A 24,557-nucleotide genomic window follows, 5' to 3' on the forward strand; every position below is an offset into this window, starting at 1 on the left:
TTGTCATCCTTTTCAATGATGCAATTCCTCATTTTTGGCAATGCATAAATGGCCACCCTACCGTAGAGGAGGACATGTGAGCAGGCAAGCAGTTATGGCAGCTGGTGCTCCCTCCCCTTGTTGTGGTGGAAGGAGGGTAAGTGAGTGTACAGTGAGGACAAGGAGGAACTACAGCAGCAACTGACACTCACTTACCCACTCTCAGAAGGTGCCATGCAATGGAGAGGCAGGTGCGATAATATTTTAATAATAATAACAATAATAATAAAATAAAATATTTATTTCTTACCCACCTCTCCCTCTGGATTGAGGTGGGGAACAACATAGTATACAAAAATATTATAAAATACATAAAACATAAGGGGTCCCCTAAGGGTGTTTTGCTCAATGACCCTCTGAAACCTGGCATCAGCATTGTGGGCAGGGTCAATGGGGGATAACTGAGCTTTGGGGAGGAACCATAGTTCAGTGGTAGAGGCACATGCTTTGCATGCAGAAGGTCCCAGGTTCAATCTCTGGCATTTCCAGCTCAAAGGATCTGGTAATGGGTCAACCTCTGCTGGAGAGCTGCTGACAGAGTAGATTGCAAGGCTAATCTTGCATTGTATATGCTAAAAAGCAATAAAGCCATTGATAAAAGGAAAGCAAATTCTTCACAACTTGGAACATAGTTATTCATCACACCAAAGGGCATTTCTGCCTGTGGGAAAATTTGAGGCCTATGCATATAGTAAAGGTGAAAGCCTTGTGACAAATTGCAAGGAACTGGATGACTCTGCTTTAAATACAATGGGATATTTTGAGTGCAGAACAGAATGTGCCTTATCAGTCAGTGAGAGGTAGATTACGCCCCATATGTATGAGACAGGCTGGGGAGTGGGAATGAGGAAAGGGAGTTTAACCGCTCTCAAAGACTGTGGGCCATTATATGAGCCAGTGTGGTGTAGTGGCTAAAGTGTTGGACTGGGAGTCAGGGGATCCGGGTGCTAGTTCCCACTTGGCCATGGAAGCCCACTGGGTGACTTTGGGCCAGTCACAGACTCTCCGCCCAACGTACCTCACAGGGTTGTTATTGTGAGGATAAAATGGAGAGGAGGAGGATTATGTACGCTGCCTTGGGTTCCTTGGAGGGGGAAAAAAGGCGGGATATATAAATGCATCAGTGTTTGGCAGCCAAGAGAAAGGCTTACTATTTTCCAGCCATTTCAGCCTCTACAGAGCTGGTTCTTTGCATACATCATCATGTGTTGGATTCCTCTTTTGGACACCATTGTTAAGCCTTACTTAGGGCTGCTTGCAGTGTGGCATGCCTGTGGTGGTACATGCATATGACTGATTTGGCATGTGCCCAAGCTTCTGGGAGTCAGCATGTTCTCAGCTTTTCCCATGGCTGCCAACATGGGAAATGGTGGTGGAAGTAGACCATGACTGAGTTCAGGCAAAAGGAGGCAGGGCCAACGCAAGGTATTTTGGTCTCCTCTTACCCACCCCGTCAAAGATCATAGAATCCAAGGCTGGTCTCTTTCTTTAACCCAGTGGTGGTGGTAAGCACAGGGCCAGTGCCAGACTATTTTGTGCCCTAGGCAAGGTGAGCTATTTTCACACACACACACCCGAAAAATTGCCAACTTTGATTTTTAAGAACAGATGTCAGTCAGACACATCACACATGAACTGCAACCCCATGTGTAACCATGTTTGTCAGTTTTACTACAATCCCACAGACACACACACACTATCTGAGAGTACACTCAATAGGACTTTCTTCAGAATAGACGTTTATAAGAGCATACTGTAAAAAACCCTATGAAACCTTAAAAGGCTAACAAATGTAAGGCTAATGTGTTAATCTTTAAGCTGCCACAAGGGCTCTTTGTTGTGCCAAAGGAGGGTATTAGTACAAAGCATAGTGTGGCACCTTAGAATCCATAGAATTTCTTTAAAGTATTTTTAACCACCTCCTTAGACAAAAAGGTTCCTAGAACAGCAGTAAAACAAGACAGATCCTGCCTACAGACTTAACAATCCAAAATGACACAATACAAAAGGAGATGGAGACAAGGCCGGCGCTTCCATAGAGGCCAGTTAGGCGGCTGCCTAGAGCTCCAAGGTAAGGGGGCACCGAACGGCGCACCTGGATGTCGCCCTCCCACTCCCAGAGCCGCTCTGGCTGAGTGAGGACAGCTTCCGGGTGCGCCGTTCCGAAGCCTTCCGCCCTGCTCCCCAGCGTCCCTGGCTTGGCTTCAGCTGGGCACCTGCCCAGCAGCCGAAGCAAACCCGGGACACTGGGGGGCGGGGGCGGACAGCTCCACGTTTTGACATCCGGCGCGTGCCGGACATCAGAACGTGGAGCCGTCTGACCGCCCTCCCCCAGTTTCCCGGCTTGGCTTCGACTGGGGGCTTCCAGCCAAACCCAAGCCAGGACGCTGGGGTGGGGTGGGGTGGGGGAAGGAACGGCTTCATGTTCCGACTTCCGGCGCGCTCGACATCAGAACGTGGAGCCGTCTGACTGCCCTCCCCCAGCTTCCTGGCTTGGTTTCGGCTGGGGTCTCCCAGCCAAACCCAAGCCGGAACGCTGGGGGGGAGGGGAAGGAACGGCTCCACGTTCTGACTTCCGGCGCATGCCGAAAGTCAGAATGTGGAGCCGTCTGACTGCCCTCCCCCAGCTTCCCGGCTTGGCTTCGGCTGGGGGCTCCCAGCCAAAGACAAGCCGGGACGCTGGGGGGGGCGGCGAACGGACGGAATTGGAGCTGCCTGCCCACCCCACCGCAGCGTCCCGCCAAGCCAGAAGGAATTCAGGCGAGGGACAGGTAACCTGTCTCCGCCTACCTGGGGTGGGGTGGGATACGGTGGGGTGTGTGTGAAAGCAGCTCACCTTGCCTAGGGCGCAGAAAAGCCTGGCACCGGCCCTGGATGGAGAGGGAAGAGAAATGTTTAAAATTGAATTTATTACAGTGTGAGTTTTTGTGAGCAACAACCCGCACCATGAAAATTTCAGCCACAATAAACATCAGACTTTACGGTGCCCCAGTTCTCTTATTTTGTGATTACTGTAACAAACTAACAGAGTGCTCTGCTTGTGTCCTTTTCTGTAACTTGGTGCAGTTAACAATGCAATTAGTTGTTGTTTAGCCATACCGTTAAATACCAAGTTACACACAAAAAAGGTCATAGTAGAGGATTAACACTAAAGACCCTTTAAAGGACACCCATCTCCTCTGCCTTCATTAGCCTAAATTGATTTTCACCATTCAGGATTTATTTATTTCATTTATATACCGCCCCTGGGCGGTTCACAAAAGCCAAAAACAGTAAACGTCAAAAGTATACAAAATTTAAAAAACATCAGAGACATAAAAACAACAGTATAACATCACAGAGGCTAACAGGATTGGCTAAAACATCACAGAGCCCCTCTCTGCAGCAGGCTCAGGCACCGCCAGAAAGAAACTGGCAAAGTGAGGGGGACCAATGGCTACTATTGGCAGTCCCAGAAACCAAGAAAATAGCTTACTTTTGATGAGCGAAGACGGCTGGCTGGCTGGCTGCCCTCCCTTTCGCCTCGCCTGTCGTCTCGTGTTGCTCAGCTATTGGGGCTGTGGGAGGGGCAGGCGGCTTCCGGGCGCGTTCAGGAAGTCTGAATGAACGTGTGTGCCGAGTGGAGCCCCCCACCCCCAGCGTCTCTGCTTTGCTCGGCTGGGCAGGCGCAGGGCGGATCTTGATCTTGCCCGCCCGCCCAGTCGTTTCTCTCTAGAGCTGCTAGAGCGGTTCTGGGAGTGGTGGGGGGCGGGGGCGGCGGCTTCCAGGCGCATTTCAGAAGTTTAAACATGGAGCGCCGCCCCTCCCCCAGCGTCCCCAATCGAATCCTCGGGCCAGGCAGGCCTCCCTCACAGCCAACGCGGAGGTGAGTGCTGCGCGCTGCACCCAGCCGGCGGCGCCCTTCTGAGCTTGGCGCTCTAGGCGGTTGCCTTAGTGGCCTCTATGGACGCACCGGCCCTGGGTTAGCAAGTATATAGTGGTGGCAGGTCAAGTTATTTTGGCATTTAAGGCAGAAAATACTGCCTCTCCTCCTACCTAGCAGTAAAAATACAACAACAATATATTGAATAATTAACAGGTGGGGGTCAGGTGGCTTCACCTGCTAGTTATCCCTGTACATCTTTGCTTTTAGCCAATAGGTAGTAGAATTGTGATGCCAGCTCCAGCCCCTGCGAATCCTAGGCCTGCATGTGCTGGACTCAGCTTCACTATTTTCCATTATGGCAGTTTCCAGCATGCCAGCAAACACCAATTAAGGGAGTGTGAAAGTTTGACATATAATTTCCTTTCCTTTAGCACTCACCTGGCTTCTGTGACCTGCAGTCTTTCTGGTTTCCATGTCTCAATATTTCATTTCAGCCCTCAGGTTGTTGCTTTGTTTTCTATTTAGTCATCTAACTTGTATTTTTCACACCACCCCTACTCATAACAAAAAGCCTCCCTAAGTTGATATGACTTTCCCACAAAAAAAGCTCATTTATTTATTTTTTGCAGGCTAGCATGTTTTGCTCTCTGGTATCTAATCTAATCTAAGGCTTTTCCGTAACACTGCCTCTATTTCTCAGCTAATTATAGTGTTTTTATTTACTTTACTTTCTTGTTCCCCTTTCCCCCCTTCTTCCCTAAAAGCCCCTGTAGCAGGTACTCATTGATCTGGACAAAGGTTATGCAGGAAAAGATTGATGCTGTTATTAAACTACCCCAACATAGGAAAGGCTGCATTTGTAAGTCGATATTTGAGTGGTGAAAGCAAAAGGCTAGGGAGAATTAATTCTCCCAGGAACTGGGATAAGAATCTTAGCCAGGTTTATAATGTGCTTCAGTCACACACAACCTAGGGAGACCTGAATTTAGTAGACAGGTCCTGGACTGTCATCATGCAAGCTATCATTTGAATTATATGTTTTGTTTTGCTTTTCAGCTCATAGAACTAGCGGAACTTGGCCAAATACTCTGGCTTTAAATAAAAAATCAATACCAAGAAAGCTTCAGTTCTGAGCTCAGAATGGAATTACTGCAGTACTTGAATTTGAGTGAATGTTCGTGGTGGTTGGGGCTAGTAAAGGGCAGGATAGTTGAGGGCTGGGAGATCAGAAGGAATTGTAGCTGGAGGGACAGGGACATTGACCTAGCTTGCATGATCAGAAGAAGCCACTGCAGCTTAAACAACAGCCCATGGGGTTGTTTAATGCTCTCCTTGTTTAATGCTCCAACAAGCCATGCTGCCTGGGTTCAGACAACATGCCGTGGCCGGGCAGTGATTATGCAAATTGCACCTGGCACATTCCACTGTTCACAACAAACCACTCTGGTTTGTTTTGACTGGTTTATACAAACCAGCCCATTTAGGGCCCAGAAGGCCCAGTCATTGATGCTGGAAGTCTGTTAACAGGTGCTCCATGAACATTATCATCCTTTTTGTTTTGCAGTCTTGTAGGCAAGTAAGAATGGAGCAGCGTGCAGCTTGCCATGTCAAGCAGCAGGCTAGATCCCTCCTTGCTAGTACCTCAATTCCTGAATACGTGTCATCAATATACTCTGTACTTTAAGACTGGAGCCCTAAACACATTTACTATGAAGAAAGTCCCATTGCACAGTGTGAGACTCAGGCCGTAGCTAGGCCTAAGGTTTATCCCAGGATTGTCCTGGGGTCAAACCTGTTCATCTAAGTGCCACACAGGGCATCCAGTGCTCAGGCAGGGACGAACCCGGGATGATCCTGGGATAGGTCTAGCTACGGCCTCAGAGGTTAGCATGAGTAAGATCTCACTGACAGGGTTCGCATGATCACAGTGGGAGAATAAGGAATCGTGGCTTATTTTCTCTCCTGCACGTGCTAATTAGGAGGCCCGTGACCAGCATGTGTGGAGAGAGAAAATAAGCCACCATGTCTTATTTTGTCGCTGTAATTGTCCAAACCTGCCCACTGTGCCTTAAAGACTGGACACTAATTAACTATTTATTTATTTATTTATTTATTACATTTCTATACCGCCCAATAGCCGGAGCTCTCTGGGCGGTTCACAAAAATTAAAACCAATCAAAGTATAAAACAACAGTATAAAAATATTTTGTGGAGGTAGTAGGAGAACTGGCACCATGAAAGATATAGGAAAGATTATTATTTTGGTTTTCAGGCTAGGTGGCATAATGTCTGAGGGATTATTCATGTATGAAGATACACAACCCACTGTATCATCACTTGATGACTTTTTATAAGATCTTTTTCAGGTGAATATTTGAAATGCTTCCATTTAAAAGTTTTTTGTTTGAAGGGACTCATGACTGTTTCACTGAAAAGTCTCAAGACCACTCCTACTCATAAGTAATTCCTGTCCTGTGCATGTATGGATTTCAAATGCGCAAAGAGCACTTTAGGAACCTACCCGGACAAGGGAGGGGAATTCATAGCTCCATGTCCCAGGAACTATTCAGAAAAAGAAAGTGGATGCAGAATTGGCATTAAACGAAGATAAATCCCAATCTCTGTATTAAAGAATGTTTGTTTTGTTCGAGCACTGAACTGTATTTCTGTGAAGATGTTTTGCATGTATTTGAACAGCTGTTGCCATTTTATACTTTAGTTGTATTCTACAAAGTCTCTTTGTCTCTCTTTCCATGTAAAATGTTTAATCATTATTATTTGAAGTCAAGCAAAGGCACTTATGGTGAGGGAGCATTGTGTACTGTTTTCTCCCAGGCATAGTATGGATCACACATGTACGCTTGGCTCAGCCAGCTTCTAGAATGTGATAGAAGTGAGGTTGCATTGATACAAACAGTTTTAAATATAGAAATGTCACCAAAAGATGGCATTTCCCTGTAACTCTTGTGTCATTATTCAATCTTCTATCTAAATGAATGCATCCATTCATGGTGAGGTTGAGGTAGAACCACAGCAGATATAACCAAAGGAAATATGTTAGTATTGTGACTGTGAGTAGATCTTGTTTTCTTCATCTCTGGGTATATTCTTGAGTTAACTGCTTATAATCTTTTACTCTATGGCCAAGTCTACACACATGTCTCCCTTCCCCCATTAGTGGTTTCCTTTACCATAGAGCAATGTTGCCAAGCCCTGGCTAAATGAATGGACAATATAATGGAATTATAGTGCCTTCAAATGCAGGATAGTAGACTTTGGGCTTGCCCTGTTCTAGGCATCTATTCTTCACATGTTACAGTGTACATCACAGTTGCACTTGGGTACATGTATTAACCACCATGTTAGAATTGGCTTCACAAGTTTGTTCTACTGTATTTCCACATGGGAGAAGCCATGATTGGCTGCATCTTTCTGGTGTGTGTACACTATATGAAAATACAGTAAAACATCTATTTCAAAATGTAACCAACTATTTGTGCAGTGTACGCTCTTAAACAATACTAGGTTCTTAGTTCATTGTAGTTACTCAGAAAGTGGAATCAGTGAACAGTGCAAAAGGAACTTCTGCTCAGTGGTTATCCAAAGGAAAATGTTGGTAAAGAATAAGAACTAAGACTTTTTAAAAAAATGGCAAGATAGCACAGGAATTAAAATGTTGCCAGGAAGATGGCTTTAAAGAAAACTCAAATGTGGAAATATTAATAATATATACATTATTGATACATAGAGTGAAAAATGTCTGGACACAAAAAATATTTCTTGAGGCAGAAGGAAAATTTCATAGGTCTTTTTTGGTTCATGATACATAGCCAGTAAGCCTAGATGACTAAAAATAGCCTTGTTATCTAATCTTCCAACCTGGAATATAACAAGAGGATTATGAGGGGGAAACAGTTCAATTTTGTTTATAGCAATATTTTCAATCCTGGCTTTCTGTGGCTTGCCTCTGCCACCGTGTCATTATTGGATCCCCTTGTAATTCATAAGAAGGCAGCATTCAAATGTACAGAACGTCACTGGGAGAAACAGGGTGGGGTGGGGTGGGGTGGGGAGGGAGGGAGGGAGGGAGAGAATACACACGCATGCATGCGCGCGCACACACACACACGGGAAGATTATGGCATACATTTGATATAAGGCCCTATAGCAGTGGAGAGGAAGATTCATAGTCTAGAAACAGCTTCTCACTGTATAGTGAGTGTTTAATCATGCCAGAGGCATAGAGTGGAATAATGTAATGAGATGTTTTTAATATCCAGATGCAGGCAGAAGAAATTTCCATAACGAGAACTGGGAACTGTAAGTCACCATGGACTGAATGTGCATTGTCTTAAGATTTGAGTGTCATTGTAGTGGGAAACAGTGAATTAAAAATGTAATGTGTATACACCACAAATGCACATTTTCAACATGTATGCCATATAGGCACATGTGTGATGAGGCAGACATGTTTGTCACCCCATAATGTCTGCAGTGACACTGAAAAAGACCTGAAAACGTGAGCTAACTGGCTGCAGTCATATGATCTCCAGTATATGTTCCGGAAGCCATAGTCACATTGCTCCACATTGGCCTGGTTCAAATGAAATGGGAAATCGTGGTTTATTATTATGAATTTCGAAGTAACAGGAAACTGAAATTTGTTCCAAACTGCAGAACTTAGCATTAAACTTCCTTGCCTTGTGTGTGAAAGAGGCCTCCGAGGCCTCACAGGATCTCTAGGTGATCTTGGATAGGAAGCATTATCTGGACAATGAAATGCTGCAATGTATATTGTTGCTTAATAACTGCAGCTCCTGATTTAGTCTATGTGTTGGAGAATAATAAAAGTATGCTGGTAGGGTTGAAAAAATGAAGTTCTAAGTAAAGTGAAGATTAAATGGAATGGAACTAATGAGCTTTCTTAAAATGTTTTCTTGGAGTTGGGGTGATGTCATCAACATTTCTGAGATGATGGTCACCTTTGATCTTGTTTTCCTTGGGAAGTTGAAGGGGGTAGCTGAAGACTACTGATTAAAAAACCTTCATCTTCTACTCCCCATCATTTACAACAAGATGAAAGGAGGCAGAATCCGGGGGGATCTTCCATGAAAGTACTACTGAAATAAACAGGATATACACAATATGCTCTGTGCAGCCCCTTTTCATACCACAGGGGTCTGCACATAAATTTAGGAATTTGTCATTAATAGGCAGAAATTCTAAACAAGAAAAGCTTTGCCTACTGAATTTCTGCCTGGCACACAGTTGTTGAAGGCATGGGAGCCCTGCTAGAAAAAGATGACAACCCTATTATGCACGTACTCTACTGTATTTACTGGTAAAGTGTTCATTCTCTTCTGCAGTAAAACAATTTGTAATAATTGTGTTTGAGACCCAAGTCTCTTGATAGTTCAGACTACAGATTATGCACATACTTTAAAGCCTCCTTCCCCAACCTGGTACCCTCCAAATACGTTGGACTGCAATTTCCATCATTCCTGGCCGGCATAGCTGGAGGGCACCAGATCGAGGGAAGCCTGCTTTAAAACATGTGTTTACAACTGTCCATTCTTTTACAAAAAGCAGCTATTCTTCCCCACATGTAGATGAGGACCATGGAGTAGGGAAAGGAATTAACCCTTTCTTTCCTCTGTCATGTCCCCCTGAAAATCACCCTGACAGTGCTATTTACTCCCAAATGTAGTACTTCGATCTTGAGGCTGCAAGGGATCCAGCCTACTTATTGACTTTAGATGGAACTTTATTTATGTAAAGTATTTTTTATCCTTGCTCCTCAGCCAACATCAAAGCTCTGAAACTGTAATTCACATTAAGTAAAACAAAACTGATCAACAGAAAATATATTACAGGCTGTTGACATGGATCTGAAGGATGCTTTTGTGTGCAATTACTCAACCATTCTGATGGTTGAGTAATTTTGCTGATGGATGCCAAAGATTAAGTATCCTCGTATGAGCTAGCTTAATAAAATTAAAATGTGTTAAGCATGAACTGTATTGGAGTAAACATAAGACAAAGGAACACAAAAATTCACCCAGGTGGGATTCCTTGTAGCATAGTAGGACTAATTTTCCAGAGATCTGTGTTGCTAGAAGGGGCTGAGATGGTGACTTGAGGTCTTATACATTGGATGTTCAGATGGGCAAACTCTAGGGCTTAGTCATATAGCTGACATTTGCCAGTGGTATTAGGATACTATGGAACTTATATTGATGGACCAGATTTATAATTCTACCCTCCTGTGCTTATAGGATTGCTTAGCCTATTATCAGAAGAGCTTCATCCCTTTACAGCATAGCTATTTCCATCTTTGCCAAATGTTATTTATTACTGATTTATAATTATTTATATGATGCCTTTCAGGAGACAGATCCTATCAAAAATGGTTTACAGGTAAGATAAAAAATAATAAAATCATAATAAACAATATTAACATTACCCCCCCCCCCCCCACAACTCATCAGAATCTTTCCCTCTGGTCAGATGGTGTAAGATTGCACTAGGATGGAGAGAATCCATTTGGAAGAAGTAGGTGTCTGTTGTTACCCGCATCTATCCCCCTTTCTCCTGGAGTCCTTTCTACAAGGAAGCTGATGACAGATGACCCAGGGAAAGAGAGGAAATGACTAGACTTAAGAGCCTTATCTATTGTGCGCCTAGAGTTCCTATGAGAGCTGATTATGTATTACATTTAGATTCTACCTTTCCTCCAAGAAACTGAAGGTGGTGTACCTGGTTCTCCCACACACTAATTTTATCCACACAACAACCCTGTGAGGTAGGTTAAGTTAAGAGATCATGACTGACCCAAAGTCACCCGGTAAGATTAATGGCTAAGTGGGGATTTGAACCTGGGACTCGTCAGTCCTAGTCCAACACTCTAACAAGTGCACCAAACTGGCTACCTTGTGTCTTCTGGTACTGTAGTTGAAGTATAGATACACACTGAAAGCCAACAAAGTGTTTCATTTGTGCTGGTGCAAGCTTCTGAAGGACTCTGTACAGACATGACATGGCATCACCTGAACCATGTACGCCTGAGCAGTGAGTAATGAATAGAAGAGGGCCTGGCATATATGGTTCAGGTGATGCCATGTCATGTCTGTACAGAGTCCTTCAGAAGCTTGCACCAGCACAAATGAAATGGTGGTCAGTAAATTGTCTTTCCTCCTTGGTTGCTGCTTGGAGATCGTCAGGAATTGTACCAAGTACTGCTATACAGGCTTCAGCTAGCAGTTACTAAAATGTCAAAGCAAAGAATGAGAAAGTGACTAAGTAATAGATTACGGACTGTGAATTATGAGTTAAGCCAGTTATTCCAAGAGAGGCAAAATCTAGGGAGGTATGCTTGAACTTGCTTTGTGAATTAGGAAGTATCTGTTGGTTTGTTTTCTAATGAAAGCTATCTGGTTAGATAAAGAAATGCACATGGAGAAAAGCCATTGCCATTTTTTATTTGCCTGTCTTCAAATATTTGGCCAACTAGATGTATTCAATAGAGTTTAATGCTGTGACAGTTTAATTTTCCTATCAGTGAAAATACGGTATGTGATGGTTAAGAGCTCAGTGCCTAATTTAGTCACATTGCTTTAGCAACACCATGTGGGATGCAAAATAGTCTCCTTGGCAACACTTCCTCTATGTTCAATGAGTGATGGTCATAAACATGTAATAACAGTCAGACTCATGGACAGAATCTTTTTTATATAGCTGCAGAGGTTATGATTTGGTAAAAAGATTCAGGAAACATCCCAGAAACAAGTAAATCCTTACACAACTCCAAACTGAAGCTATTGTAGGAAAATTTGAAACATGTTTACCGTGTGGCATACCGGTAATGTTATGTACTTAGTTACAATGATGATTTGATCTTATTTAAATCTGCCTGTAGTATGTTATCCTTGGGAGATGTGTCTGTTTTCTTGGTAGCTGGTGTCAACCATTCCACTTGCTTGATTAGGTTGCTGCTTTAGCTGTTGCTGCATAGTGCCTCAAAAAGTTATGGCAGCATAATTGGCGAGTTCGCAACATTCATTGCAGACCACTCTGCCTTATTTAAGCCACTGTGGGTTGCAATGTGTGCTGGCGACTGTCGTGAAAATTTAAGATATTTCGGCTGGTCGCCACAGCTTATCGTGATGTCTGAACCCAGCGAGGGTGGGTTGTTGCCATGGTTAACAAATCAACCCATGGGCTGTTTTGGAGTTGGGGTGGATTGTTAACCACCTTGCCCCAGCTTCATATATCACAATAAGCTGCAGTGACCACCCACTGCAGCTTGAATATTCACAATGCCTGCCAGCATGTGACACAATTCACTGTAGCTTAAATAATCCATAGTGGGCTGTGGCAATTGTAAGAACCAGGCAATAAACAGTTAACCATATGCTCTCCAGCATATGGTTAACCGTTATGCAGGTGGTTAGCTATCGTATTGCAACTGTCCTAGTGTAACTCTGCTGGATGCCAGCTTACTTCCAAGCTCAAATCTAGGTACTTGCCAAGTAGGGTGACCATATGGAAAGGAGGACAGGGCTCCTGTATCTTTAACAGTTGTCTAGAAAAAGGAATTTCAGCAGGTGTCATTTGTATGCATGTGGCACCTGGTGAAATTCCCTCTTCACCACAACAGTTAAAGCTGCAGGAGCTCTGTCCTCTTTTGAATAGTATAGCTAGAGTGTTGGTGGTGTTTTTGACTGAGAGGTGGCTGAAGGTACTGTCTGTGTTTTTCTTCCTACTGCACATCTCACCATTGCTCTACAGCCTCTCAGGGTGCCTGCACTTCCTGATCTGAAAAGGCCCCATGGGATGAATAAATTCACGATGTCTTCCCTTGGGTAGGAAGTGTGGGAAGCCAAGCAGGCTAGCAGCTGTCACAGATAATTGAATAATGAAAGACAGGACACTCACATACACACTCTTCAGCCATCTCATAAGTAAGGTAGGCACAAGAACCCTGAACCAAACCCATGAGCATTTCTCCAAAGTTTCTTCTCCTTTGTATTTCTTTAGGAAAGCAATTTATTTTCTATCAAATTGAATGAGAATGGTCAAAAAAATTGTGGGAGAAAATTTTACAGCAGCACTAATAAAAAGCAGGCCCTCTCCTGCTTTCTAGCTAAAAGGGCAAACTCTTGTTTCATAAACATGCACAATCTAGGTTGCCCTAAATTGGGTGCAGAGCAAGGTTCCCCCTCCCTCTGTTGTGGCACTTTCTTTACCTCAAGAAATTCATTGTATAGCTTTTTATGCTATCAGTTGAAAAACTTTGAAAGCCTTTTTTGTTTTCTAAGGCTTTTGTGGGGTTCATTAAAATGTCACCAGGTGTGTGTGCATTGTGCCACTGCTGATATAAAATGGGTTTTTAGAATTGTTTTTAACTTGATGCTTTTCAGACATTTATAGAATGCCCCCTTGAGTGCTCAGTGTTGAGTTGAAAAGGCATCAAATAATGACTGTAAATAAACAAATATACCCTCTCTTAAACTGATATTTCTTTCCAGAGTTGAAATCTTGCTGCTAATTGCTAAGGGGAAATTAGTACAGACTGTAGTCTGTTTAACTGCTAGTTCTTTCCAGAGTTGACAAGTTATATTGTTAATAGCCTGGCTAAAAATTACCACAGACCAAAAGTACAATCCTTTGCATTTTTACTTAGAAGTGTTCATTGGGGCTTACTCCTAGGAAACTGGCCATGAGAGTGTAGTAAGGCAACCCATTTGCCTGATAGTAAGCCCGTTTGAAAGCACTAGGACTTAATTTTTGTTTTGAGTAGACATGTTTGGGATTCCACTGTAAATATCTTGAACTGTTACTTCTTTCCAGATGTCATGATTTATATTGTTAATTGTTAATTGCTGAACATCTCATAGAAATGTCCTAAACATTTTCTATTTAGACTGATTTCTGGCAGCCAATATTAAGCTGGCAGGAGGTCAGGAGATTTTAGTATTTTAAAATGCCTTTGATTGTTCTACAGATGTTTTGTTTTCAGTTACTATTCTCTAGCCTGACCTCCAGGTTGGGATAGGTTACAAATTCAAGTAAGTTTGTAAAGAATGGTATTGGGAAATGGTTACAGTAAATGATGATGATGATACCATGCCTAGCATCAGCACACAGTACACTGAGGCAGCTACTGAGGCCCCAATGCCCACCACTGTGTTGACACCTGCTCTGGGTCTCAATACCAGCCACCATTTTAAGGCTCTGGGACACTGTAGAAAATGGCAGCTCATAACAAGCCATCTGGTATAGAATCAGCAGTGCTGCTGCCTGCCACTGGACTGCTAATGCTGCCAGCAAAGCCTGGTGGCACCCATCAGTGTAGGATAATAAAAACATTTAAAAAGGCAGGGAGGAACGGCCATGTTCCTCTCCTCCCCCCCATTTTTTTTTTTTTTACTTTTAAACACTGGGAAAGTTCGCACTTGCGTTCTTTCCCATGCAGATGTCAGGAAGGAACGCAAGTGCGGGCGCAAGGCATCTTGCGATGCCAAAGCGCTGCCATAAAGATGGGGGCCTGGGGCCAGCTCTGAATAATACTTATTTTGTAGCACAGGAGTGGGCAACTTGTGGCCCTTCAGATGTTTTGACCTACAAATTCCATCAGCCCTAGTCAACGTATGAGGGGAGTTTCTTCCTTTCTTATTTAATTTTTAATTATTAAAACACAATAATAATTACAACAATACAACAATATTAAAATCACCACTTAAAATACACAATTCCAAACCATTTCTGATAATAATAAAAGTAACAAAACTCCCAGTATAATAGAGCAGTGTCATGATTAATTACAAGTCACAGAAAGCCTGCTTGAACAAGTGTGTTTTCAGGAGGCATTTAAAACTTTCTCTGCTTCCTGAACTATGTTCCAGAGAGAGTTGCAGTCCAACATTTGGAGGACCACAAGTTGTCCACCCCTGATGTAGCACATTTCAAGACTTCAGAGTGCTTCATATACAGTTGTCTTAGAACCCAGTAAAATAAGCCAATATTATTATTGAGGGGCTGAGGCTAAAACTATAATGTCTTGCCTAAAATTACTTACTGACTAGGTTCGCACGACATGACAACCCATCGTGTCACGCCACAGTGTGTTGTCATGTCATCAGAACTCAAACCGATTCCCACAGGCTGGTTTGTGTATGGGTAACCCATGTCTTGTTCTTGAGGTTATTTAATCCACGATGGATTGATGTGTTGTCTGAATCGGAATATGCCAACCCATCAAGCCACCTGGCAAGACTGGCTGAAATCCCTGCCGCTCATCCTAAGTGCAGCCATGGTTTACAATCATGTCCGAGCCAGTGCCCCTGCCCGCGATATCCCCATTCAACTGTGCCCAGACAATGCTTTGGTGAGGCTGTCACTGGCTCCCCCAGCTTTCACCAAGCCCCCCATCCTTGCTCCAATCATGACCCCAGTTATGGTCGGAGCGTCTTTTTTTCTTTTTAAAAAACTGTTCTTTTCTGCATGTGAAAAAGGTCTCTTAAGGCCTTAGCTAGACCAGCCTGTATCCCGGGGTGATACCTGGGATCGTCCCTGTGCGTCCTCATGACATACAGGGGATCCTGGGATCAGGGAGGGATCATCCCTCCCTTGCCCCGGGATACAGCCCTACCCTTTGGCCCCGTTTTTTCCGCAGTCTCGGGCTGAGCTCAAGACCGTGGAGTGTGTGGCCCATTTCCACGGGTTTACCCAGCTCCGCGCGATTACTCACATGGAGCCTGGAGCTGTGCCCATCGGGGGTAGGGTGGGGGTAGCAGGGAAAGTAGGTAAAATTAAAAAAAAAAACCTTACCTTTGTGCACGAGCATTCATGCGCTCTGTCCCCTTTAAGAAAATAATTAAAAAATGGCGGGCGCAATGCCTCTCTTCCTGCGGTCATCGCGCCTTACGTGTAAACGAGGGCGAGATCTCGTGTTAATCACAACACGAGGTTTCCCCTCCCCTGGACTTTCAGGTAGGTCTAGCTAAGGCCTAAGACACACAGAGAGAGAGAGACCCCTTTTCACAGATATCTACATCCCATCTCCCATTTGTGCTAACAATAACCAATTTTGACAGCTCCTTTGGCAGTTATGAAACATAGTCACAGCTCAGGCGGAAGTGTCCCAAAAAGTGGGTGGCTTGAACTTTTCTATGAAAACAACAAGCTGCCAAGTCAAGCAAGTGGGGATTTGAAGCAGGGCACCTCTAAAGGTTGGAACAATACTTAAAACCTGGGGGACCACCCTGTTAAGGGCGTGATCTGCACCCCTTTTCCCCACCTGTGAATTGTAAAAGGCTATAAAATTAGCCTATAAACAGTCCTGTCTTATCAGTCACCTTGCATGTTTGATAGCTGAAACACATAAGGTCCTGAACAAGGCAAGCCTATCTATTTTGGTCAGTTGGAATTGTGCATTGTACAACTGCAAAAATCCATCAAAGTAATAATGGTGGTGGTGGTGGTGGTGGTGATGATAAGCGGGGCTGAAAAAATGCCCCCATTTTGCGGGCATAAAAGAAAAGATTTTTTTTAAAAATGTTCAGACTGTGACCAGGGGACCAGGGTCTCAGTTAAAGTGTGGATGGGGGACTTGGGGTTTCTGATAGATGGATTCTGCTACCAGGTCCCCTGGGATACTGGGCAGAGATGGTTGGAATACTGAGGGGGAAGAAGGGCAGAACAACCCACAATGAGCCCAATTGTCTGTCGGATGCACAAACTACGTATCGCGTGTTGTTCGGAAAACAACCCACACTGTGCAGCTTGTCATCCACAATGGGTTGTTGTGTCATGCAAACTCACCCATTGATTTAATGCCTGATATGAGATTTGAACCAAGAATGTCTTGGCTGGTAAGTTATACTCTTACTCACTAGGCAACACCGTTTGTGAAAAAAGACAAGTGTGTGTGAAACGAAATTAATAATAATAATAATGTACAACAACAACACAATCTTTACAATTCACATGTTAAAAAGTGTGCTTCTGAGGTAGAACAGTACTGATCACAAGTAAAGAGTCACTACCATATGGTGCTCTAGTCCATTACAATGGTTTTGTTTGTAGTGTCAGCACGACCCTTAGACCATGCAGGTAATTTGATGAAAACAACAGATGCTGTGGGCACAGGAGTGCAATGATAGATTTTCCAGAGGACAACCTTGCTTTGCAAGGAAAACAGATGGTCTAATTTGCTTTAATATAGGGTGTTCAGGTTAGTTTCTCCTTTTGTTGATTTTGTCACTGGGTTTGAATGCAGATGAAGGCCCAGACTGAAGCTCTGACAAGTGATGCAGATCCACTCCTTAAACACACTTTATTTATTACACTTCATTTATTTCTTTGTTATCTCTCTCTACCACTGAATAGCTATGCTTTCTGTCCATTCATGAATTGAGCAGGGATATACATGTGAAAAGGCCTCACAGTTATATCCATACCTTTACATTTACACATCATATTATATTTAATTTTTAAAATTCTGCCCTTCCTTCAAGAAGCTTAGGGTAGTGTGCATCATTCTCCATTTCCCCCATTTTATCCTGACAAGGAAGGTTAGGTTGAGAGACAGCGACTGATTCAACATCCCCCTGTGAACTTTTTGGCTGAATGGAGATTTGAATATGGCCCTATCCAATACTCTAAACGGCATACTATACTGACTCTCTATGAGTGCTTAGATGACCCTTTAAAGAGAGAATAGTGCATGTATTCCCATTCCCCAGAAGAGCACCCTACAATGTTAAGATTTTCTAATTTTATTTTTAAGCCTGCATTTCTTGCAATGTGCACCGCCTTCCTCCAGTATTAGAGTGAACACCCAGGAGAGATATGGAAGCTGATTTTACAGATATGTATACAGTCATTGCTGGTGTCTGTTGACTATTTCCCACAATGTCAATGGCAGCCAAATAATCCATTTCTCTCCCCACAGTCTTGCAACAGTCTTTATTCCTCCCCAAAGTAACAGATAATTGCAGGTACACATAAACACATATTTAGTACTTTAAAAAAAGATAGAGAAAAACAACCACAACAACCCTGCAAGGCCAGCCACCCCCTTTCCTTCTGCACTACCTTGCCATTCCAAAATAATAATTTTGTCTCGTTTTTTTTAAAAAAAACTGAACAAAGCATATTCCCCCTCTCCAGAACTATCACTAATACCTCATTGGTTTTAAAATATTTTTAAAAGGAGCAAACAGACACTTTCATTCAGTGTATGGCTATTTCCTCCCCTTCTCTATTGCTACGGTTTTATGGTTATCCAGCCATTAAATCTGGATTGGAGCTGTTGACTCCCCATAGCAGAAAGGAGGAAATTACTTTGAAAATATTACAACTGTACACAGCTTTAGTTGCTTAGCTGCCTTCTGTGTTTGTGTCCCAGAAGGTTGGTGTGACTCTTGTTTCAAAAGCATGGGCAATTCTGAGTTTCAGGCAAGCAGCAAAAATCTGATTCTAGCCACTGTTTCTAATTTTTGCTGGGTTCCTTCACAGTTAAGGCTAATATGCCAGCAGGGGTTTCTTTTCAGTGAGATCTTGTTTTGGAATGTATCCATCTTTGTGTAATGTGTATCTCTTCATCTATGCCTTTCATGTTTGCATTGATTAATTCTGATCCTATTTGAACATTTTAAAATGCATGGAAAGTACTATTAATGGGTCTGTCTTAAGAAACCGGGATGCCAAGGACTTCAGCTTTTGAGGGCATATTGATAGAGTTGTACTCTCTCAGAATTACATGATAGAGGCATAGGAGAGATTAGGGTTGGGAATTTTGCATCTGTAAAAGCAACTTTGAATTGCAAGACTGATTCATTTATTTTTATTCCTGTTTTTTTTTAAAAAAAAATTAAAACATTTTTAGCTTGCCTTTTCTTGAGCCCTTTACTCTCTTTAGCCATAGACAAAGTTACCATCCTCCCTGTTGATCAGACATGAAGCTTTGGGTTTCTCTTTGACTCCATTGTCAAACCATATTGCTTTTCTCTTTGCAACATTACAAAAAATACGCCCTTTCCCCTCTCAGCTAAAAATCCTACCTAAAAGATCTTGATGTACTTTCCTTTTAGCACAGCTTCTTTTACAAGCGTTTTGCTTTTAAGCTACCTAATCACTTATCATAAATCCTTCTTTGATAATGTCTGCTTTCCTGCTTTGTTTTGCTCAAATTGTGTACCACCCTGGCCCATAAAAACCTGACCCAGCATCTAATAATCTCTGCTCAGATTTCTCAAATTTACTTGATTTACCCTTCTGAGTTTTTTTGTTTTTTCATTGCCTTTCATTCTATGGTGGGATCTGGTACTGACATATTCCACAAGATAAACAAATATTAAAACCAGCAAATCCCATTGAACTGAGGGCTGCTCTGCTGGCCTTCCACAAAAGATACTCAAAATACAAAACAAATCTGTGATGTACAAATCTGCACCCAAGTTATACTTCTTTGAGGCTGTTCACAAAACATGTTAAACTACACTCAGTGGTTGAGTGTGGTTTTTTGTTGAACCGTGAGTTATTTGACGATCCATGGGTTCTCTGGACTTATTTTTCGTAGGGTGGCTTGTTAACTGTGCAGTGTGACTTGTTAACCACCCTGAACAACCCAACAAGAAACTGCAGGTTCTCAAGGTGGTTTTTTCAAGAAAAATAAGCCACACTGCATGGTTAACAAGCTGCTTTGCCCCAAATGTCCTGGGTTCACACAACATACTAACCTAGGGTTCAACAACAATCCACACTCAACCACTGAGTGTGGGTTAGCGTGTTGTGCGAATGCAGTCACTGTCTCTCTTTCAGTCCCTCCACCCTGCCGTTCCTTAATTTTTTTGAGGGGATGTGAATAGATGTAATTGTTGTACATGCAAAATACTTTCCGATGCTATTGGGAACCCTTTCCTGCAAATATGACTTCATGGCTTAGACAATCTTTTGTAACACACTCAAATCATGGCCCAGGGCAACTCTCTAGTGTCTTCCTGAATGTAAAAAGACCAACCTGCTTAATCTCTAATGGAACACTAATGAAATTGTTTTCAATTACTTTTAGGCTTTGCAGTTGGGAGCAATAATTTCAACTAATGCACTAGCAACATGCAGGATTGAGGTTCATTTAAATGCCCTTTATACAATAGCTGCTACTGCAAGGGGAAAAGGGGCATTTGGGGTAAAATGAATGAACCAATTCATTTAACAGCAGTGCACATAGATTACAAATTTTACCTGATTATGGAATTGGCATTTAAATTCTCACTATAATGACTCTTTCATTACATAACAGTCAGGTTAGGAGCTTCTTTGAGATGAGGCCTCAAAGCAGCAGGGCAGGATGCACAAGGGCTGACATGGATCATCAGTTTCCTTCACTGCATTATTCCATTGCTTAGGCATTCTCAGCATTATTCCTGATTAAACAGAATTAGATTCATGGATGGGTGCAATGTGATCTACATTTTCAGGCAGAGGAGCCTTATGTGAAACACTTATAGATTGGTGATTATGTACCTGTGAGGGAAACCTTATGCTCGTAACCTCATTCTGTATGAATCTAGACCTAATCAGCTGTAGTATAAATTTCTGCTTATAAATGTTGTTGGTTCTTGTAGAAAGAGTTAACCTTTGCTGGTGAAAGGAGCTGAATTAATATGTTGAAGAGCAATTAGTACCTAGGGCTAGAGAAGATAAAGAGCCTTTGCAGATGACTAGATTATAGTGCAATAAATGCATCGTTTCAGTGTTACTGCTTAGAAGTGCTGATAGTTCTTTTAGGAATGTTTATCTTCTGTTGGTGAAATGAGCTGAATTAATAGGTTATGAAACGATGAGCACCTAGGGGTAGAAAAGTCAAAAGGTCTTCATAATGCAATAAATGCATAATTGTTATTCATTTGTTGTAAGGAATCCAGACATCTTTCCAGAAGGTAGCTTTCCTGTTGCGGGGATATTATATTTTCTTAGCAATGAACAAACAAAATTCTGTTGCTGGAAGGAATCTTAGTACTTCCTACCTAGAACATAAATTGCAGTTGTTAGTTCTATGTGGAATGTGGTCACATGAGTGTCAGTAGCACTTAGTGAACAAGCAGGGACAGCCATGTAACTCCCTTGTCCCACCTGCATGATTTGTGAAGCTGTATCCTATATATATATATATATATATATATATATATATATATTGTATATCATTTTGCAAAATTCTATTGAGGTTCAACTCTCCCATGTTCCATTCATATCCTGGGATGCTCTTATGAACTTGAATCCGTTTCTGATTCATATAGTATTAAAGAATCTACACAGACTAGTATATGATGAAAGCAAACTTCATTTGTTGGGTGGTATCAAACTTTATACAGTGAAGACAAAATGTTGTTCAGGCTGCAGGCAATGTGGCGCATTACTAAAGAAGTACAGAAGCTTTGTGAATATTCCTGTCTTCTCAGAGGGACAAATTTCTGCAGTGGAGACTGAGAACAGGAGATTGATGTCTGTTCCTTTTGAATAACTTGAAATGTTGAGCTATATAGAATGTCTAGAATTCTCTTGTTTCTTGAGGGCCTCTTCACACATTATAATTTTGTAGCTGTATACGGAATTTTTTTCTAAAGCGTGCCTTTAAAATTTAGCATGCACATGTTGCAAGCAACTGTATCTGTCCTACCAATACACATGGCAGAGAGCCCAGATTGCCTGCAGTATTTGCTGCTGTGTATTGTTTGAAATAGCCCTTGGTCCTGCTACCAGTAGACTGCAAGCCTTGCTCTTTCGCCTACATACGAGAAATAGAGGTCAATGCACTGGCCTTGTTTCGTACTTCCTTCGGAGAAAATGAACTCTTATGTAGTGCATCATTAATCTCATGGAATAAAACCACACCTGTTGGCCTCTTTATAACTTGTGACTTCTTTCATTACAGTACTTTGCAGTACAGCACAGTGCTATCTCTGTAAATTCAGCCAAGTGATTTCCCATGTAGAGTGCATTAGTATTCTCTAGAAGAATACTGAAGTGTTGCTTCCACTGAGCTGTCAAAGGGCTACTGTGCGAGCGGTTCCATAAAGTATAGTACCAGAGGGGTGGCCAGGGAAGAGGGCTGGTGGTGGGAATACCATGTCTTTCTGTGCCTGCCTTTATGCTTTGCTTTTATTTTTTCAGCCACAGTTGAGTTGAGACACTAGACCAGTTAGATTCCCTTGTATATTTCGTTTCGATTTCTTGAGGCTCAATGGGTCTGATTGTAGTGAACTGGTATGAATTCTAGCAACAGGAACACTGGAGACAGGTGTTACCAGGACCGTCTTCAAAACAATATGCAGAAGGCAAGTGGGATAATGACATGCTCACTTTAATATGGCACATCCCATATATTAAATTCTGTTATAGGTCAAGATTTAATATTTCAAATCAGGATGCGAATGCTTCTTTAGTAAAAAGAAAAAAGAAAGAAGCAAATGGCACTTTTGCTTATGTCTGAGAAATACGAAGAATGTATGGGTCACAACAACAGCATGAGAAAGGATGGAACATAGGAAGCTGCCTTATACTTGAGTCAGAGCAGTTAATCTAGCCCAATATTGTCAACACTGACTGGCAGCAGCTCCCCAGGGTTTCAGGCAAGAGTTTCCCCTGCCCTACCTGGAGCTGCTTGGGATTGAACCTGGGATCTTCTACATGCAAAGCAGATGCTCTACCACTGAGCCATGGATGGAATGTGTCCTTAGTCCTGTCTAGTTGTTATATAAACCAAGTGGTGGTGGGAGTTGGATTGGATATGCCCAGCCCTGTGTCTCCATTATAAGAGCTGAAAAAGCCCCTGCATATATAAGAGGATTCTCCAAGCAACTGGGAATCCTGAAAAACCAAGCTTTCTTATCTTACAGTGAGTTGCCCCCATGTATACAGTGGTACAATTTATGGGACACAAGCTGCACATCTGCAGTGGGGAAGAGTGTAACTCCGTGGCGGAGCACCTGCTTTGCATGCTGAAGGCCCCAGGTTCAATCTCTGGCATCTCCAGGGAGAGCTGTGAAAGGCTCCTACCAAAAACCCTACAGAGCTGCTGCCAGTTGACATGGACAAGCCTCCCCCAACCTGGTGACCTTCAGATGTGTTGGATTACAATTCCCATCAACCCTAGCCAGCACGGTCAATGGCCATGCCTCACATATTGTATAGTGAAACTATGGAATTCACTATCACAAGATGTAGTGATGGCCATCAATTCAAATGGCTTTAAAAGGGGATCAGACAAATTCATGGAGGATTAGGGTATTGACAGCTACTAGTCCTGATGGCTCCATGCTACCTCCAGTATCAGAGACAGTACGCCTATGTACACCACTTGCTGGGGAACATGGGCAGAAGGGTGCTGTTGCACTCACATCCTGTTTGGGGTTTTCCCGTGGGCAGCTGGTTCCCCACTGTGTGAACAAAATGCTGGACTAGATGGATCCTTGGTCTGATCCGGCATGACTGCTCTTATGTTCCTATGGATCAGACTGATGGGACTTGTAGTCCAACATATCTGGCAGGCACCAGGTTGGGAGAGGCTGGTTTAGACCTGGTTTACACATAAAGGATGATTGGAGATTGATTATGCAAAGCAGAAAACTACAATTTGCTGCAGCGTGTGCCACTTCTGCTTTGCATAATAATTCTGTAATCAGCGCAATTGGAGGATGTTTCATGATGTACAGACCTGGACACTATGGGTTAATCATAGGATAAAGAACTACAGTTAACAAATGATTAGTTTTTAGATTAACTATGGGTTGTTTAACATACAATTAACCCATAGTGTCCATGTTCTCATGTCACAAATCAGCAGTTGATTACACAAAGCAGAAGCAGCAAATCATGAGTTAATTAACTAAACCATGATTTGCCATTGTTACATGCAAACGAGGCTTAGCTAGATGGGCATTGGGTTTGAAACAGTGTGAGGCAGTATGAAATAGTGTAAGGCACTTAATGATATAGGGTGTCATTGCTAGTAGCATGTCTATCTGATTAGAAATAGGGGATACACATCTGTAACTTGATGGCTGGAGAGAACAGCTAATGCAAGAGGGAGAAGTATACTTCTCTAGGCCTGTGTGTCATGATTGTGGAAGAATGTATCAGTCTTCCCTAGAGCTCAGCCAGGCTCTTGGAGAAGATGACTTGCACAAGGTGGAGGACTTGGAAGAAACACAAACACCTGCACATCTGGTATTCAGGTTAGGCTGGAAAACAGCACTGGGCAGAAGAGGGCAGCTGAAACAAACAACATTTTGGTGCACCTTCCCTAGGGGGAAAAATGAAAGTGTTGTTGTTTTACAATTTAGAAAAATAGTACAGTAAAGGTGGGAGCTGGAAGAGCGTTAGAAAGTTATGAATGATTAGAGAGAGTTGAGAGGACTTGTACTCTCTTCTCTGAAAATGCTAGAAATTAGCGTGATGAAATTAGTATGAAGAAATTAACCCTGATGTTTTATCTGCTCTCTGCCATTTCTTCTTATTCTGTTTATATTTTTGGTGTGTGTGTTTTACAAATGTCTTTGTAAGCCACTCTGGGACTGTTTGAATTAAAAAAAATATTCATAGGTTCAGGAAAGATGAAAGAATGCTTAATTGCTTGGGGAATGCTTTA

At 42.6% G+C, this 24,557-nt stretch overlaps 1 protein-coding gene across 1 annotated transcript in view; it reads left to right on the top strand.

Moving 5' to 3' along the window:
* The window catches only part of NEURL1 (neuralized E3 ubiquitin protein ligase 1), a 185,471-nt gene that overhangs the window by 11,470 nt on the left and 149,444 nt on the right, over positions 1–24,557 (top strand). The window lies entirely within an intron of this gene.

This window comes from Elgaria multicarinata, chromosome 8 (assembly GCF_023053635.1).
Source record: "Elgaria multicarinata webbii isolate HBS135686 ecotype San Diego chromosome 8, rElgMul1.1.pri, whole genome shotgun sequence".
NCBI classification, from domain to species: Eukaryota; Metazoa; Chordata; class Lepidosauria; order Squamata; family Anguidae; genus Elgaria; species Elgaria multicarinata.